Raw genomic sequence first — 17,224 nt, 5'->3', positions numbered from 1 at the left:
GCCAACAACAGGAACAGTGTCACCCTGCAGAACCAGCTGGAACTTATTCCAGTGAAATGGTTCATGTGTAATGTGTCTGTTAGCCTGAGATCCATCTAATATTAGGCACTTGGATTCTAGAAGGTGAATTGCTCAGTCAGCCTTACTTGTCTGACACCCTTTGCAGGGCACAGCTCATGCAGGAGTGGGTAGCTCTGTGTGCTTCAATGATGTCAGAGAAACCATCCTGTGAGAATCAGGTCCAAAAGACGGTGCCAATGTCTATGCAGAGCAGTGGCCATGCCATATAATTAAAGAATTTTTAAGAGTTGAAAGAGGAAAAGGTGGTTAAAAATTTTCTAAAGGCTGCCCTGACACTTTCAAGACAAGGTAGGAGAAATCTGATATTTCTGACTATATCTATATCTATATCTATATCTATATCTATATCTATATCTATATCTAATCTATATCTATATCTATATCTATATCTATATCTATATCTATTTCTATATCTATATCTAATCTATCTCTCTCTCTATCTATCTCTATCTATCATCTATGTATGTATGTATGTATGTATGTATGTATGTATGTATGTATGTATCTATCTATCTATCTATCTATCTATCTTTATCTGCCTGTTCCTGAACAGTTTTTAAGTTTACCAGCAGAATATGAAGCCCGTGGACTATTGTCTCAACCAAGCAAGAACTGTATGTAGAGTTTGGTAATTGTAAGAGATTGAAGCCAACATCTGCTTACCAGTGCCTGGTGTGCAGTGAGATATGACATGGGGGGGGGACGCAGAAGATGTAGGGGGCAATCTCAGGGCAGCACCTCCCGCCCCCAATCCAAGGAGCAGAGGGAGTAACCACTAACCCTGCTGGGAGAAGCTTCCAGAAAGTGGGGTAGGATGATGACTTATCACGCATGCTGGGCACTGGGTGGGCCTCTGTCACCATCTCCCTGGCCTCTGGAGTCTGTAAGTCCCCTCCCCGAGGCCACATCCCTGCAGGAACCTGAAGAAGTTCCAGTGCTGGCAGTGTGAGCAGGTACGTACTGTGTGCGGTGAGGCTAAAAGCTCCTGGAAACGGCTCATGGGCATGGAGAATGTTTGGGATGTGGACTGCTGTTTCTGCCTGGGCACGCACAAGATGGTGTTCAGCATCAACTCTGAGGACTATATGCCCTTGGACACGATATCGTGCCAAGTAGATGCCACATCCATGCCCCATTGCCCTAGCCCTGAATCATTGATCTCCTTATCCTGAAACACAGAACTTGGGATACCCACACCCTGGCCCCAGGAATTCACAGATAACACCCTGCAGGTGCAGTCCTTGGTGTTGCTGTGCCACCACCGGCACTTCAAGGGGTAGCATGGTCGCTGGCTGGAGGACAATGTGACTGTGGTGGCAGCAGGGCTGGTGCAGGCCTGGCTGATGGGTGAGGAAGAGGAGGATATGGCGCCCTGCAAGACACTCTGCGAGACTGCGCATGTTCACGGGCTGCCTGTGACCTACTACCTTGTATAGTACAACTGCCGCCCTGCCTCACCTTGAGCATCTGGGAGGCCCCCCCCCCAGCACATGAACCCCACACACACCACACATCCTGCTCTCAAGAGGGTTTTTGTCACTTTGAGTCCGGGTCACACCTTGACCTCAAGCAAGCAGGAGCTGTAGATCTTGGCAGTGCAGACTGGATCTCGGGCAACAACAGGGACTGTCCCCAGTAAGGCGGCCCCTTCCAGCAGAGTTTGAGGTGATGATGGCACGGGTATTTATTCTTTCCTGCTCTCATAGTGGTTGTGATGTTTGAAGCAGCAGCTCTCCTGGCTTTCCATGGTAGAGACCTCCCTGTGGGCCCATGAACACCCGCCATCCCCACAGCTGCCCTCTGCAGGGCCATGTGGCCATGCCAAACCCAAGGTTTAGAGAGCACTTGTTCTCGAAGCTTCCTGAGCCGTTTTTGTTTTTGTATTTGACCCTGGGCCTGGGCACTGGGGAGCAGGTGTGCCTGCCCAGGCCTGTCTGTGTGCCTCTCAAAGGATCCATGGGCACCTTGGGCACATCCTAGTTTCCTGAAATGGGTGTTGCACGTGGGGACCCCAAGCTGCTTAGGACCCTCTGAGCCTCCCTTCCTAGAGGGGAGCCCGGACACACTTGCACACTTCTGGGGATCTGCTCCTTAATGTTTTCGAGCAATTTCTGTTCCAGCTTTGACCTCCCTTCGCAGCTGTTTTGAATGTAGGGTTTTTATGTATATGTGTGCCTGTGAGTGTGTCCAGATGCCAAAGATGCACATATGGAAGCCAGAGGACATAGCCAGAGAGTGGGACTTCACTCTGTCCCTCTAATATGTGGGCCCTGCATATTGAACAAAGGCCATCAGGCTTGGTGGCAAGCATCTTCTTCACCTGCTGGCATCTTGCTGGCCCTTGTTGGCCTGCTCTGATAGAGCCAGGATGCACGGGGTTAGGCTGTTGTCCTGCCAGCCACAGATAGGAAGTAGTGGGTGGCTTCTGGAAGGGCTAAAAACCCTCCCTACTTGGTGGTGACTTGGAGGAAGGCTGGACTGTCATCTAAACAGGAGCTGTGTGATTAGCTGGCAGGAAGTGGCCACTTCATCCACAGATGTTTGCTAGGATGGGTGGAGTGTGGGGGGGGTGTTGTGGAGATTCGGTAGGGGATAGGGTTAGAGCTGAAGTCCAGGACTCTTTTATACCATCCTTGTCCCAGTTCTTTGTGGGGCATTTTAAAGAGACCTAGGAAGAATACCCAGACCTCCGGCGTGCACACAAGGACCTTCCATGGGCTCCAGGGTGAGCAAGCAGACCCCAGTGAGTCTATGGGGGTGGGAGCTCTGCTGTAGAATTATCTCCCAGAAGATCCAGTTGCTGTACATGTCTTTGGGGCTGGGCTGTATCCTTTCATTCACGAAGCCAGGGTTCCTGAGTGATGGAGTGGGGACACTGAGGCACCCACACTGCCTAAGACTCAAGGTTAAGACTCCCTTCATTGTGTATCCCTAAAGGCAGGGCAGGGCAAGGGGGTTGACTGCTGTCCTTTCTCTCCCACAGAAGGTCCCACAGTAAAACTCGAGGAGTGGAAGTCCCCAGACCAGCTTCATCCACGAGGCTTCCCAGGCACGTTCTGTGCCAACGACAGTGACACGCTGGAGCTCCAGACCAGTTCTCAGGCAGTGCTGCTGGGTGGGGTACCCACGAGGCTGGTACCTGCTCTCTATGGGCTGGTGATGGCTGTGGGGCTGCCTGCCAATGGACTGGAGCTGTGGGTGCTGGGAACAAGGATGCCACGCCTACCATCCACTATTCTGCTCATGAACTTGGTAGTGGCTGACCTGCTGCTGGCCCTGGCGCTCCCACCACGACTGGCTTACCACCTGCGTGGCCAGCGCTGGCCATTTGGGGAGGTTGCCTGCTGGGTGGCCACAGCTGCCCTCTATGGTTCAGTGTTGCTGCTGGTCCGTACACTGTGACGTCAACGCCTTACCGCTGGACTCTGCGTGGTGGCCTGGCTCTCTGCAGCAACCCTGGCTTTGCCTCTCACTCTGCATCGGCAGACCTTCCGGTTGGCTGGCTCTGATCACATGCTGTGTCATGATGCCCTGCCCCTGTCGGAGAAGACCTCCCATTGGAGACCAGCCTTCACCTGCCTGGCTGTCCTGGGCTGCTTCGTGCCATTGGTGGCCATGGGCCTGTACTATGGGGCCACTCTTCGTGCACTGGTGGCTGGTGGCCAGTACTACAACCAAGCCCTCAGACTGACAGCCCTGGGACTCTTCTCAGCAGTGGCCTCTTTCACACCTAGCAACGTGCTGGTGGTGCTGCACTATTCGAACCCAAGCCCGGAGGCCTGGGGACATCCCTCTGGAGCCTATGTGCCCGGCCTGACACTCGGCACCCTCAACAGCTGCACAGACCCTTTCATCTACTACTATGTGTCCCACGAGTTCAGGGAGAAGGTACCCGCTATGTTGTGTCACCAGCCAAAGGCCAGCAGCTCCTCAGGCCTCTAGGGAGGCTGGAAGCCAAGGAACTGCCATTTGTTCCTCTATATCTGACAGGTGGCTGTGGAGAGAACGGGACATTCCTGCTTGACTGGATCTCCCCTTAAGCTAAGTTCTTCCTGAATCCTCAGGACATAACCTTATTTGGATTTGCAGTTGGTGTGACTGTCATCAGCAGAGCTGAGGTTCAGTGGAAATGCCTTTGTAAAAGGCCTGGGTACTACTCACCTGTCACCCCAGCACTAGGAGCGGAGAAGAGGATCCGGAGCTCAGGCTTATCTTTGACTATGCAGTGAATTGAGACCTAGGCTGGGCTATGTGAGAGTCCGGAGGCAGAGAGGAGTTATGAGGTCACTAGCCAAGGGATGCTGAGAATTCAGAACTGAGGCTGTTTCCCCCCTTAGAACTTCTGAGTATCCAGCCTTAGACACCCTGATTTTGTCAAGGTGACTATTAGACCACCAAACCTTTGTGCTTTGCACATGTCTGCGCAGTGTAGATGCGTCTGCATATGTATGTGACTGCTGCAGGGCAAAGGATGATGGGTGTCCACCTCAATTCCTTCTCTACTTTTAAATTGTTTTAAAAAGAGATACTTTATTTGCGTTTGTTCTGTCTGCACGTGCGCTTAGTGTCCACAAAGGTTGTAAGCGGGTCGGAATTCTTGGTACCAGAGTTACAACTGGTTCTGAGGTGTCATCTGGATACTGGAGATGGAACCCCAGTCCTCAACAAGAACAGCTGATGCTCTGCTGAGCCATCTCCATGGGCCTCCACCTTAATCTTTGACGTTAGGTTTCTCAGTAGATCTGAAACTCACTGCCTGTGGCTAGGCTGGCCTGCCAGCAGGTTCCCTGGATCTTCTGTCTCCGAATGCCACACCTGGCTTTTCCATGGGTCTGGTCCTCATGCATGCACAACAGGTACTGCCCACTGAGCCATCTTCCCTTCTCTCTATGCTTATTGTTTAAAGGCACACGGGTCCTTTACACCACTCTATTTTTTGTTCTAAATGCTACAAGAGGTGAATGAGGAGAATTCCTAGGCCCATCTGGCTTCTCAGCTCTGTTCTTTTTTTTTTTTTAATGCTTATGAAAATTGCTTTTTATTTCTTTTCATGTGAAGTTTTTGTATTGTGTTGTGAACTCATCAAACAGCCATTTGGAATCGTTCTGTATCGTTTTACTAGCATTGACAATAGTTTATATAAACATTACTTTAAATATCCATAACTTTTATATCCATAAAAGCATATATATATTTTTTTGGTTAGTTGGTTAGTTGGTTGTTACTTGGTTTTGTTTTGAGACATAGTCTCAAGCTGCCCAGGCTGGCCTCAGACTCGCCACTAAGCTGAATTCTTAGTCTTCCTGCCTCTGTCTCCTGAGTTCTAGGATTACAGGTGTGGACCACCACACCTAGGTGCCTATGTTCCCAGTGTTGGCATTTCTACATACAGTATGATTTAGGACACAAGTTTCTGACTCACAAGCCTGACTAAATCCTACCCCACCTCACTGTATAGGGCCTGGCAAAGCAATATCACAAAACCCCACCTTCCTTACAGAGTTTCTGTAAAATGTTCAGGTCAATACATAAAATTCTTCTGACAACTCTAACTGCTGTAAAATAATGTAAGTCAGTAAAGTGAGCCAACAAAAAAAACTAGGCAGTTAAGCAAATGAAGATCATATACTCTATATTTCTAATCTACTTTGCTAAGACTAATCTTTGGAACACCTTAAGTCATTTTAAGGGGAAAAGAGTCTGAGGTAATTAGTGTTCATACAAACAAGATGCAACCACTAATTTAAAAATAGGAGGGCTCCCCCCAAGAGCATACATTCTTTAATAGAATTCTGTAGCGGAGTAAGAATTTCATATAAATAGAATATATACCTTAACACAAGAAAACAAGGAAGAAATATTTTACATCACATAAACCATTTGGGTAATTCAATCAAGCTAACCCTTTCACCAAATACTTGTGTTTTATATTTATTACAAATATTGAAGTCAGGTCTGTATATGATAGAATCACACACTTCCAACAGTCATGGGAAGTACATCTGACTGGCTCCAATGAGTATGTGATGTAGCGTTTGGTTCACAGGCACTGGCGTGAAGGGACTCACTGTCTGCTCTTCAGGGTTTCCACTAACATCCATCCCATTGCCCCGTTCAGGCCAGTGCCTTTGGTTGCCGACGTTTTAAAGATCTGTCACTTCCGGTTCTTCAGGGCAGGCAATCCAAGAGCATTTGCCATTTCTGAGGGCGTCATGGCCTGTTCCATGTCCTGTTTATTTGCAAACACCACTAAAATGACTTTTCTCAGCTCTTCTTCCTCCAACATGGCAACTAACTCTGACTTGGAAATGCCAATTCGGTCTCGGTCACAACTGTCAACCACATAGATGACTGCATCTGTGTTTGAATAGTAACATGTCCAGTATGGCCTGATACTGGTCTGTCCTCCCAAGTCCCAAACTTGGAATTTGAGATTTTTGTATGTCACCGTCTCTACATTAAATCCAATAGTGGGAATAGTAATTACAACTTCTCCAACCTGTAATCTGTACAAAATTGTTTTTCCAGTACCATCTAATCCCAAAATTAAAATCCTCATTTCTCTGGTTCCAAAGAGACTGGAAAAAAATACTTGAGAAAAAGCCACCCATAATGAACGGCCGCCTCGCCCTCGCCGATCCTCAGTGACAGGCCGGGAGACTCCTAATTAAGCCTGGGCGCCGCCACTTCCGCTGCTTCCGGTTCCGAAGCAGACTCCTCCAAGCACGGACAGCCAGCAACTTCCACGTCGTCCACTCAGCGGGGGCGGGAGCCCCTCAGCTCTGTTCTTAGGGTCCCTGCACTTAACAAGTCTCTCAGGGGCTGGCGAGATGGCTCAGTCAGTAAAGGCTATAGACCTGAGATTAATCCCTAGATTCGCATGGTAGGAGAGAATCCACTATAGCATCTTGACCTGTGACCTGTGCTGGGCTGTGGCATGCACGACAGCCCCTTATGTCCAAGATCAGTACCTGTCGTCACCCAAATAAAAGGTGAGCTACAGTAGACTATTGGTGCCTCAGGGTACAGGTCACTGTGCGACTATGTCACCGGTAGCCAGGTCCTGCTTGAGAAAAAACTAGCCCTATATTTTGTTGTTTGCAGAAGGCTGAAGATTGTAGGGGTCTGGGAATCAGCGTGTGCTTACTAGTGACCTAGTGATCTCTTCAGCAGTGGGCACAGGACCTCTTCCTGGCCAGCAGAGATGGGTTCCAGCTGTGTGGATGACAGATTTCCCAGGATGCAGCAGTCTTGGGCTTTGGTCTTTCCAGTGTGTGGGGTCTATGAAGAGTGGCCTCACTTCTGCTAGAAGGGCAGCATCCAGATGCCAGGTGAGATGGACTCGGGTGAAGGGTCTGCAAGTGGATCAGCCCATAGCATTAGGCTGTGGTGCAGTATGAGCAGGTTCTCCTGAGCAGACCACAGGCCAGCTTATTCTTGGCCCGGCACACAAAATGCAAGCATCGTGACAGCTATGGCCCTGTTTGGGGCAGACAGGAGGCAGTGGAGATAGTCTCTGGAGAGTTCAGCTATGTGGACATGGCAACCTTCAAACCCTCAGATTGAGACCAAATAGACCAATCTGTAGTTTAAGAGTCAGAACTTACTCTGAAGTTTGGAAGTCTTGAATATGTGCTTTACAGGATTCTCAGGATCATTGGGTCCCTATCAGAGACTGAAAGCTGAAAACTGTGGAAAGACCTGAACAGATGTGCCCAGAAACCGAGCAACACTTCAACACCAGGGAGGCCGCCCAGCTCTACTATGACCTCCCCATGTCAGTCCCACCTGCTCTCCTTGCTTTGTGTCCTAACTGCTGTCTTCTGACCTTGACAATTCTGTGCTTTGCCCCTGATCTGATCTCAAGGGCAAACCCTTTCTAGAGTCAGAAGGGATATGTCCTGGTTGTAGAAAGCTGGGCAGCAACAATGGCTCCTACAAACTCAGAAGGAATTGTGCTCCACTGCCCTGCACATGGGCCCTGAATACAGACCTGGCGTGAAAGGGTGGTGCACTCATGACTTGGACCTTGTGTTGGCATCCATCTGCTCGCAGAGGGTTACTTTCTGGTGGCACATTGGTGTCGACCCTCAGTCAGCCCCTCAAGGTGAATGACTAGAAAGGGGCCCTGAATGGCTCTTATAGGCAGATTTTATACTTTTTAGGGGTACAGGTTGCCTCAGGAAGGATACAGTTTAAACTTCTTGGCTAAGCATATTGATCTTTGAATCTATTGGCTAGCAAGCATGGGCAGACCATGATGTGCATTTAGGACTTTATCTGGGACTTTCCAGAGGGTTATGTGACTATCAGTATATTCTGCAGCTTTTCAAGAATGTTCCTGCTCTCCCTGGGAACTGTGGGTGGAGAATGGAACTTGGCCCAGCTTGACCGGAGGAGGGAAGCTGATACTTGGGCTAGTCTTGACCTGAGTCAGGTGGGTGTAAGGCTGGTGAAAGCCCCTTAGGGTCCTTCAGAACTTACTGCCAAGGTTAGTATAAGGAAGCAGAGCAGTTCCCTCAGAAGAACAAAGTGGAGTCAGCCAGCCTGGGAGGTTAGATTGTAGGGAGGATAGAAGCTTCAAGACAGGCATGGGGATAGTTAGAACAGAGAAAACAATGCTGTGGGTTCAGTCCAAGCAACTTGGCTCTCAGGCTCTCATTCCAACCCTTCTGAGGAAATAAACGGACATTTACATTTATGTACATGCAACAAGGACAGAGTGGTGTCCTGGTATTCACTGGTGCCAGGAAAGGCTGCCTGAGGCAGTCAGGGGTCAGGTCTGCCGTAACCCATCCAGTCTTGGGAGGGACTGTGGTCCCTGCGGGGCATCGGAACTGTAGTATCCCTGGCTGCTGGTGAGAGTGCCCTGTGCCTCTTCAAGACTTCCTGGTTTGTCAACGCTGCCTCCTTCTGGCCTCAGAAGAACGTTCCACCACCTGGCTGACAAGTCTGTGGACAGAGAAAGAGAAAGGACAAGTTTGCTTGGAGTCAAAACTCTAATGGAGCCCTTAGAAAACAATTTCATAAAAAGCTATGTGCATTTGTGTGTTGTGCACAAAACACAGTTTGCCTGAGGAGGTAAAAGGACACTTACAGGAGTCTGTTCTCTCCTTCCATGTCAGTTCCAGGGACTGAACTCAGGACTTCAGGGCTTATTTGATGAGCAATCTCACAACTATAAGTGTCTTTGGAAGTGAGCAAAAGTTGTAAGGCAGGGTAGAATGTTTGAATTGGCTGCAGACTTGGTGGGCATGTGTATGTATGTATGTATGTGTCCATATGTGCTGTGTGTGTCAATGTTGCTGGAGACAGACCAGGATCTTGTGCACACTCAGTAAGAACTCTTGACTCTGAGTTTTCTCCATCCCCAACCCTCTCTCTTTTTACCTCTTGAGAAAGCATCTAGGTTCCCCAGGCTGACCCTGAACTGATTGATGATCCTCCTGCCTTCCTAGCAGCTGAAATGGCAGGCTTTTGCTGTCAGACCTAGCAAGCAAGAGTTCTGTATCTAGTCTCTCTATAATGATAGCAGTAGCCAGGCTCTAATCCATGCTGTCATTCTGCCCCAGACTCCTGAGTATATGGGACCCCAGTGGCATGCTTTCCACACCCTCAACAGTGAGCAGAGTTTATGTGAGGAGGCCTTGTTGGAGCAAACCCAAAATGTGAGCCTCAGCCCATCACATGGCTATGCTTTCTGTCTATGCCTTTATCCAATGGCCAGGAGTCCACATAGACTTTAATGGGCTCTAGCTGACTGAGGGCATGAGTCACAATGTGGATGAGGGTGTATCTGCTTTCCTGCTCAGGGTACAGACCGGGGAAACTGTGCTGGCCAGATAGTGGGAGAAAGACAAAGACCCCGACTCCTGAGTTTATGTGAGTGATGGCTGACCCTACCCCGTAGGACAGGGGTGAGTGGCATGCTTCAGAGTCCCTGCAGAGTTCTTTAGGCATCCATCTCTTTAAAATGCATTTAGCATTGTGAGAGCAGACAGAGCAGGATTCTTTTGGGGTTGACAAAATGGCTCAGCGACTGAAGGTGCTGCCAATCTTGATTACTGACCTCCTTTTGACCCTGGGACCCACAGAGAGGTAAAAGAGAACAGACTCAAAACTTCCTTTGCCCTCTACACTCATGTCCTGGCATCACGTATGTGCCCAAACACCAAACATCTACACTCTCTCCTCTCTTTCTCTTCTCTCTCTCTGTCTCTTCCTCTCTTACACAGGTATAGCCATGCACCAAAATTCCAACCCGCAAGAGCTGTGTATGGTGGTGTATGCCTGGTGTTACAGAACTCTGCAGCTGAAACAGGAAGATTGCTATAAGCCAGACAGAACCAGCTTTCATCTGAGACACTAACTGGGTGGGGTTCTATGCCCTGTGCCCCAACAGAAAAGGAAAGATGGAGAAGCACAATAAAGGAAGTAGGGGGGTTGGAGAGGGAGGCCAGTCCCACACCTGCGGAGCTCCAGGTCATTCTCAGTGACTAAGGCCTTCGGTTCCTTCAGCAGACAATCCAGCCGTGTGCTGGCTCCAGGCTTCCGTGCTCTGACATCTGGGGAGCAGATGCTCAGATCACCCAGGAGCTGCATGGTGGTCCTCAAGGCTGGCTCCAGGTCATCTGTGGAGACACAGGTCATTATGGCCGGTCTCTGCTCCCCAAAGCAATATTTTTTTTTTTTTTTTTTTGTGTTGGGTTGGGATGGGATAGAGGTTGATGTTGGTGTTGGCTGTAGAGATGGCTCTTCTCTCACATTCTAAAGATAAAGGAGAAAGGGAGAGAGTCGCTTCAGCAGAGATCTCACTTTTTCCCAGCAAGTGTGAGCGCCAAGGGCACAGGCTGGAAAGGGAACGTCCAGGGCTGGGGTGCACAGGAAACACGTGCACAGACAGAAAGGATGGCTTCCTGTGGGCTAAAGGAGCCAAGACTCCAGGCTGCCAGCTGCCCCCCTGCTCTGTCATCCTGTTCTTCCATTGGGCCCTGTCCTTCCTGGCCTCCCCTTACAAAGTACCAAGCTTTGGGCACCTGCAGCAGCGGTGGGAGGTGCAGATGCTCTGACAGCCATAGGTGTCCCAGGTCCAGACCTGCACCGCACGTGCAACCCAGCACAGGCATTAGTGTTCAAATCCTCACTCCTTGCATGTGTCTGCAGCACATACAGCCTGCTGTTCTGTCTTCCCCTTGGCAGTCAGTGCACAGGGCAGTGTTGGGTACCAGACATCAGCTATTGGGAGTTTACTTTAGAGAACATGTCTGCAGGTTCCAGCTCAACACTGTGCCCGGTTTAGGACACTAGCTCTCACTTCCTAGCTCATGCTATCCTGGAGCTCACAGCCACCAATTGTTGAAATGCTAGCTGTGGGCCACTGTACCTTTTATGTTGTGTAGCCCAGGCTGGACTCTAACTACTGAGCTTTAATGGTTTCCCTCCTGCCTCGGTCCCCAAGAGCTGGGCTTTCAGACATACAACTGTGCCCAGTCCCACTCTGCTACTTCTAGAAGAAGCTTGAGGGTCAGTAGCTTCAGTTCTCCTTAAAGTCCTGAAAGCAACTCTAGACGTGAGGGTAAGACAGCAGTGAGCAAACCCTATGCAGCTAAACCATCTCCAGAGAATCACTGAAGTGCATGCAGCAGCCCGCCCCACTGACAGGGCCCAGCTCAGGACCAGTGCAGGAACCCCCTCCCCACCCCCAGTGCCTTCCAGCTGTGAGCTCAGCAGCCCAGGGACAGAATCTCTTACTCAGTTGCCCATGTCATATCCACACCGGTGAGGACATGGGTTCAGATACCATGCCAGAGCTGAGGCACCCAGGATGTCACATGTGGGTTTCAGGGTTCCTTCCTGCCATGGAGATGCCTATCTAGGAGCTGCTTCCCACTTTCTTCCATGTGGAGAGCCCGCATGGGCAGCTCATGTCACGCCGTGTCCAGGGCTCTGCCCAGTGTCTTGTTTTCCTCCTTGAAGCGCTCTAACACCGGCTGAAGAGGGCTCAGCACCTCAATCTGCAGGTGGGAGGGGACACTGTAAGCCATGCTGTGCTCACCGACACAATAAGGAGCTGTCTGTGAGATGGAATAAGCCTTGCATATGCTAAGCTCTGCTCTGGTACTGTGTGTCTCCAATCTCATGGACCAGCTGTTCAGGCAACAGGATCCACTCTGACCTACCCTGAATGGGACAGGGTCGCTGTGTTAAGTACCAGGGTGGGATGGCAGCTGATTTTCCTGCCACTTGAGCTGGCAGGTGCCAAAGACTACCCTGCACAGCATGTGGCATACAGGTGTCCTTGCATAATATGTACTAGCTGCTTTCGTGTGTCAAGTTGACATCAGAAAGGAAGGAGGCTCAGTTGAGGCAATGCTTCTACAAGATCCAGCTGTAAACATCTTTTCAATTGTGGGTGGTGCCATCCCTGGGCTGGTGGTCCTGGGTTCTACAAGAAAGCAGGCTGAGCAAGCCAGGGGGCACAAGCCAGTAAGCAGGACTCCCTCATGGCCTCTATAGCAAAGCTCCTGCCTCCAGGTTTCTGCCCTGTGTGAGTTCCTGTTCTGACCACCTTCAGTGATGAACCGTGATATGGAAGTGTAAGCCACGCAGACCCTTTCCTCTCAATCTTCCTGGTACAGCAGCATGCTGACACCAGGAGCCTGAGCAGAGTGGTCAGAGTGCAGATGGTAACAACACTCTGCTCAGATCTCCCTCCCTCCTGTGCCCCGGGCGCTTCAGGAGGAGGCTCAGATCCACCTGGGCATCAAGGGCAGCAGACAGCTCTTGGTGTTTCTGTTGGAGAAGCAGCTGGTGCGGCAGCTCCAGTGCCTGCCTCTGCAGCCTCTCCTTCTCATGGCACATGGCTGCCAAGTTCTGCTCCGCCTTCTCCTCCAGCAGAGCCAGGTTGCTCTCCATCTGTGGGCACAAGACTGAATCAGGAGGGGTGAGGAGATGACAGAAGACACAGGGGTGCACAAGAGGCTGAACTATGCTCACCTTCACAGACAGCAGGGTCAGCAGCAGCGTCTGTGACTCCATCCTGTCCATGGTCTGCTGCAGAACCTGCAGGGGTCCAGCTCTTCAGTTCCCAGTGAACCTGGCTCCACCCAAGGCAGAACCCCCAATTCTGTGTACTTTACAGGTTCAAATAGACCATGTCTGCACGGCTGAGATGGAGACACACTCTCATCTTGTCTGAGATACCATTATGAGTATCCCTGCACACCATGTGGGCACACTGGCCTGAGTAAGGACTCATGGACATCATAACCCTGGTCTGCACCCAGGAGGGCCAGTTCATTCTGTCCCTGGAGCACTGGCCGCAGGGATTCAGACCGGATCTCTGTCCCCATGCTCACCTGCCTCTTCTTTCTAAATGTCCCTTTTTCTTTTTTTTGGTCACGGCTCGAAAGATATGTGGGATTATTAGTCCCTGCCACTATCCTTTCTAGCTGGGGAGCCTTCCTGGACATGCTTTCATCTGAAATAAAGACCGTTCCATTTATTTTAAGAAAGAGTGTTTTCCACTTGGTTTTTTGAAGAGGTAGCCCAGACTCGCCTCAGACTCAATCCTCCTGCCCCAGCACTGCCCAAGAACTGCATCTGCTGCTGCCACCCCACCTGGCAGGAGATCAGACCTGCAGGGCAAGCTGGGACTCAAAATCCCAGGCCTGGCGAGTGTGAAAGGTACGTGCTGCGCCCCAAAGTGAGTCAAACTAGCAACTGGGCTCTCCAAGGTTGGAGACTATCCTTGCAGGCTTAGTCCTAAATTAAGAAACCACTTACCACCGATGGCAGAGAGGTCTAGGTCTGGTGGATTCTTGCCATGCCCTTCCAACATGGTGGACTGCAGGCTGCATGTCTCCATCACTTGGCTCTCTTCAGCCAAAAGAAAAAAAAAAGCCAAGGTCAGTGCCACTGGTCAGTGAGGCAGAGGCCTTCACCCCTTAGTACTGTTTGAGGCTCCCAGGACTATTTCAGGTGTGTGCATGCTGGACTCTCATGGATCCTGAGAGCTCTCTGCATCTGAGCCATTGCAATGTATGCGCACCTTTGGCTTTAGAGCTGGGCCACTTCCTTGTGGCTTGTTGGGTAGAGCCTCAGCTGTTGGTTGAGACTTTGGTGAACTGGATGCACCTGGCCAGGTCAGCGGTATCAAAGCCGAGCAACCAATTTTTTATATTTCGTTTTGCCATTGCAGGTAGTTGTTCCTGGTGCCACAGCACGTAACTAGCCTCAATCTCCTCAAGTGGCCAAAGACCCGGAACTGATCTTGCCTCCACTTCTGAAGTGCCACTGGGCTGTAATTTCTGCAGAACCCCTAAGGCATCAGCAAACAGGAGCTCCTGGCCTTCTGCTCCCTGCTCTCTGGATCTGCAGGTAGTTTGTGCCCTCAGACACTCTGCCCCATGCTCCCTTAATAAACACTTGAACCATGTCCTTTCTGACAGAGACCCCCATGGTGGCCAGTTTCCAATTTTCAGTTACCCAACAGTCTATAATCACTTGGGTAATCAGGGACTGTGGATCAGACTGGTCTATGATCATGACTATGTGGTTGTCTTTATTGCTCTGAGGGTGCCTGGCAGCCTCTTTCCTGGTCTTATAGTCCCTCTACCCAGCCATTTGTCCCCTTCCACAGCCAGGCCCCACCTCTGCTCCTAGGTACTGTGCTGGCTTCCCTTCCCTCAGGTGGTTTCTCTCCTTTGGCTGCTAAAGAAACCTGTTATGGGAACAGAGTTAAGAGGTCAAGCCATCTTTCCGTGACGTTCTTTCTCAGAGGCCAAGGGGACAGTTAAGAGTTTTGTGTATACCGGACACACTTTCTTAAGCAGGGGGCAATCACATGCATCAGAAACAGGAAACTAATAGCATGTCTGCTGATCCTCCTTCAAAACCTAGGCATCTCTTGAGGTCTGTGCTTCTGTGTGCTGAGTCCCGGAAACCAAACTCCTGTATTGTTACCAGGATGACTATACATACTCCTAGGCTGGCAAAAATTCTCAAAGCTTAGAAACAGCATCATGACTACCTCAAGGAATGGTTCTATGTTGACAGTTACCACAGATCAAGAAGAAGCATGGTGGGGGTGGTGCTGTGGTCCACACCCTTCTTCATCACAAGGGCAGGTGATCCTCTGAAGAAAACAAGGAGACAGCAGGATGAAACAAGAAAACTAAAGCCCACTTCTTGCAGAAAACACCCACGTATATTCAGACTGGAGTAGAGAAGTTCGCCAAGATTGAGGGTCATTCTGGGCATCCATCAGCAATGGCGCTGGCTGTCTAGGCCAGCATCAGAGCCAGCAGTCTCCAGGCAGCTGCCAGTCAGGCCCTCAAGGGCACAAAGAACATCAACCATGAAGATTAGAACATAAGCTCTACTTCCTGCCTGCCTGACAGCCAGGCAGGTGTCTGCCCTGGCCATGCTCTCTCTGACTCCTGCTCGCTGCCTCAGCAGCAGCTCCAGAACATGGTGTCATCTTGCTCCAAAATTGCTGTTATCTGTGACCATCCCTCTGAGGTAATATGCAGAGGGAGCACATATGAGTAGGGAACACATATGTACATGCACACGCATGCACTCAAGCAAATGTGAATCCCTCCCTGTCCTGGTGGTACTCAAATAGCAGGGATGCTGGACTAATCTGTGAGCCACAGGTTCTGTGAGAGATTGCTAGCAGACTAGGTGTAGAGCGAGTGAGGTAGGCTGCTGGTGTTCACCCAGGCCCGCATGTGCATGTACACAAATACATGTGCACATGCACACAGGCTGAGTACCTCTCATCCAAATCCTGAAATCTGAAAATACTGAATTTCAGATGCAGGTTTTCTCCTGCCCTATACCTTCACTCATGTGAACCCTCCAAGAATCATCAGCCATTGAGAGACCATCACACTGGCCTAGCCCTTCTGAGATCCATTCTGCCCCAGGAGAAAACAGCAGGTATTATCATGACAACATAGATAATCAAGACAGATTCAGCTGCTGGGGCAGGAGAAGGCTCAGCATCAGGGCTTTTGAACCGAAACATTATATGTGAACACACGGGGGCGCTGTGGTTACGTCTTCAAGGCATCTTCCCCAGCAACCTAAATGGACCAGGGATCTTTGGGAATCTACCTGTAGGGTGATGTGAGAATCCCTTCCCTCAGGTGTGGTCTCCTGAGAAGCTGCCTCAGGAACTTTTGAACCCCCACCACACTTCTTGGAGTACAGTCCAGGCAGAGGCTGAACACAGAACATTCTGATTATAAACTGAACTTGATAGATAATCTGGAACCTGTAGGCCTTGTTATCTACAGATAAAAATATCACTCAGGACATTCCATAAATGAACTCCACGGAAGTGAGGCCTTTCACAGCATTCTGGGTCGGGTGTTTGGGGTAGTGTTAGGGTTAAGGTTAGGGTTAGGTGTTAGGGGTTAGGGTTTATGATTTAGCGTTTAGGCTTTAGGGTTTTGGGTTTAGGGTTTAGAGTTAGGGTTAGGGTTAATGCTAGGTTGTTAGGGTTAGGGTAATTGGGTTAGGGTCATACTTTTAAAGTTATGGTTTTAGGGTTTTAGGCTTAGGGTTAGGTGTTAGAAGTTAGCCATTAGGGTTTAGGGTCTAGGTTTTAGGGTTAGTGGTAGGGCTTATGGTTTAGGGTTTAGGGTTTTTGCTTTATGGTTTATGGTTTAGGGTTTAAGGTTTAGGGTTTAGGGTTATGGTTAGGGTTAGGGGTTAGTGGTTAGAGGTTAGGGATTTGTAGTTAGGGTTTAAGGTTTAGGTTTTAGTGTGTAGGGTTTAGGTTTTTAGATTATGGTTTAGGATTTAGGGTGTACGGTTTAGGGTTTAGGCTTTAGGCTTTAGGGTTTAGGGTTTTTTGTAGGGTGAGGGTTAGGGTAAGGGTTAGAGTTAGGGCTTTAGGGTTAGGGTTTAAGGTTTACCGTTTAGGTGTTAGGTTTTAGTGTTTAGGCTTTGGGGTTTACGGTTATTGGTATAGGATTTTAAGATTTAGTGTTTAGGCTTTAGGGTATAGGGATTTTAGTTTAGGCTCAAGGGTTTAGAGTTTACTGTTTAGGCTTTAGGGTTCAGGATTTAGGGTTTAGGGTTAGGGTTAGGGCAAAAGTTAGGGTTAGGTTTTAGGGTTAGGGTTTAAGGG

General features: G+C 49.7%; 3 pseudogenes across 3 annotated transcripts; 1 reads left to right on the top strand and 2 right to left on the bottom strand.

Moving 5' to 3' along the window:
- The first annotated feature begins 386 nt into the window (after positions 1 to 386).
- On the top strand, positions 387 to 5,236 carry LOC308420628 (proteinase-activated receptor 4-like; annotated as a pseudogene). Its single transcript, XR_013975664.1, has 2 exons — positions 387 to 1,428; positions 3,065 to 5,236. The product of XR_013975664.1 is annotated as a proteinase-activated receptor 4-like (transcript).
- A 514-nt stretch (positions 5,237 to 5,750) lies between these two features.
- LOC308420554 (ADP-ribosylation factor-like protein 1) lies at positions 5,751 to 6,692 on the bottom strand (annotated as a pseudogene). The gene has a single exon. The product of its transcript is annotated as an ADP-ribosylation factor-like protein 1 (transcript).
- A 2,158-nt stretch (positions 6,693 to 8,850) lies between these two features.
- LOC308421115 (HAUS augmin-like complex subunit 8) lies at positions 8,851 to 13,134 on the bottom strand (annotated as a pseudogene). The gene is made up of 5 exons: positions 13,078 to 13,134; positions 12,838 to 12,996; positions 11,954 to 12,095; positions 10,550 to 10,712; positions 8,851 to 9,033 (listed from the first exon to the last, which is right to left on the bottom strand). The product of its transcript is annotated as an HAUS augmin-like complex subunit 8 (transcript).
- Between the last annotated feature and the right edge of the window lie 4,090 nt (positions 13,135 to 17,224).

Source organism: Micromys minutus (assembly GCF_963924665.1).
Source record: "Micromys minutus genome assembly, chromosome: 5".
NCBI classification, from domain to species: Eukaryota; Metazoa; Chordata; class Mammalia; order Rodentia; family Muridae; genus Micromys; species Micromys minutus.
Note: the sequence above shows the minus strand (reverse complement) of the source record. Positions and strands in the feature narration are given on the sequence as shown.